Here is a 1,889-nt window from a genome sequence, read left to right as displayed (position 1 = left end):
AAGACAAATAGAAAGCTGGAAGAAATTAATACATCCCTCAAAGAAAGCCAAGAAAACCAAGAAAAAGCAATCAAACAGGTGAAAGAAACAGTTGAAGACTTGAGGACTAAAATAGAGGTAATAAAGAAAACACATACTGAGGGGACCAAACCCAAGAATAATAGGGGTAGAAGAAGGAGAACTCCAGCTCAAAGGCCCAGAAAATATACCCCAAAAATTATAAAAAAAAAAAAACAAAACAAAACTTCCCCAACCTAAAGAATCCAAGTACACATCAAAAAAATCATCCACCATGATCAAATAGGCTTCATCCCAGAGATGCAGGGCTGGTTCAACATACAAAAAAAAAAAATCTGCGGAGTGGCAGAGCCCCCACCCGCAGAGGCTGCCATCTGGACGCCGGGGAGCCGCAGGATTTCACATCAAAAGAAGACAGAACCTTGTGCCTGCCAGCCCAAGCCTCTTGCTGGTGCTTTTAGGGGCCCCAGGTCCGAGACTCTGACCTTCACTGCACGAGTGAGGGTCTCTAGGATTCCCACAGCCCTAGAACCATCCAGCTGTGTGAATCCCGGGTGCTGTTCTGCCTGAGAGTGAGGACTGGCTAGTGGGGACTGGCTGGTTAGCAACAAAACAAGAGCCCTCTGGGGCCTCTAGCAGAGGCCCGAAGCTGGAATCATCAGGGAATATGAGTAAATTTTGGCACAAACTGGGCTGTTGCATGGTAGAGAAGCCCCAGCCGAAGAAGAGGAGAAGACGGATTGACTGCACCATGATTGGGGAACCAATGAATTTTGTCCACTTGACTCACATCAGCTCAGGAGAGATGGGGGCAGGAGATGGACTTGCCATGACCGGTGCAGTTCAGGAGCAGATGAGATCTAAGGGAAACCGGGACAGACCATGGAGCAGTTCTAGGGCCTTGTAGCTCCCACAGGCCTGGCTCTGCAGTCTTGGCGTTCCCATTCCGTGTCCAGCCCAGAAGAAATGCTGCCCACACCAGATCCCTTCCACAACCAGTGACCCAAGGGCCCCACCTCTTCCCCCCTTCCTAACAAGTGCCTCCAACGGCATGGGGGCTGGACTCCCTCTCCTCCCTCTGGCCTCTGCCCCTCCTGGAGATGGGCTCAAGGCAGCAGGACTGACCAAGTGACTACTAGTGGGCCAGAGGAGTCAGCTGAAGACCTGGGCACCCAAAATCTGAGCTGGGGGTTCTCTGGGAACCTGGAATGAGTTCCCTGCTCCTGAATGAAGGTCGAGTGCCACCTGTTTAAACTTTTTGCCTTTACTTTTTAAAGGAGACAGGTAGGTGAGGGGACCACAGCTGCCTCCCTGCTCTCTTTCCTTCTGGAATGAGCACTGCAGAGGCCAAGGGGCGGGGTTACCGCTGCCCGGTACACACTGGATTTCAGGTGAAAGCTCACAGCCCTCCACATCTCTGCCGGCACCAGGGTCTTGCTCCAGTTAGGCCTCTAATCCTGTGCTTCTGTAGTATTAATAGCTTCCCAGAAATATTCTTTTTTTTAATTAAAATTTTAATAAAAAAGTCTATCAATGTAACCCATCGTATAAATAAACTGAAAGAAAAAAACCAAATGATCATTTCATTAGATGCTGAAAAGCATTTGACAAAATTAATTATCCCTTCATGATAAAGGTCTTGGAGAGATTAGGGATATAAGAATCATATCTAAATATATAAAAGCAATATATAGCAAGCCAACAGCTAACATCAAATTTAAATGGCTAGAAACTCAAAGCGATTTCACTAAAATCAGGAACAAGACAAGGCTGTCTACCCTCTCCATATCTCTTCAACATTGTTCTTGAAGTTTTAGCAATAACAATAAGACAACATATGGCAGGGTTCCATGGAGCCCACAGGGAATGGA

At 47.3% G+C, this 1,889-nt stretch overlaps 1 pseudogene; it reads left to right on the top strand.

Annotated features, from left to right (window-relative positions):
• Nucleotides 1–685: 685 nt before the first annotated feature.
• LOC101995465 lies at nucleotides 686–1,020 on the top strand (annotated as a pseudogene).
• The last annotated feature ends 869 nt before the right edge of the window (nucleotides 1,021–1,889 follow it).

This window comes from Microtus ochrogaster, linkage group LG2 (assembly GCF_000317375.1).
Source record: "Microtus ochrogaster isolate Prairie Vole_2 linkage group LG2, MicOch1.0, whole genome shotgun sequence".
Lineage (NCBI taxonomy): Eukaryota > Metazoa > Chordata > Mammalia > Rodentia > Cricetidae > Microtus > Microtus ochrogaster.
Note: the sequence above shows the minus strand (reverse complement) of the source record. Positions and strands in the feature narration are given on the sequence as shown.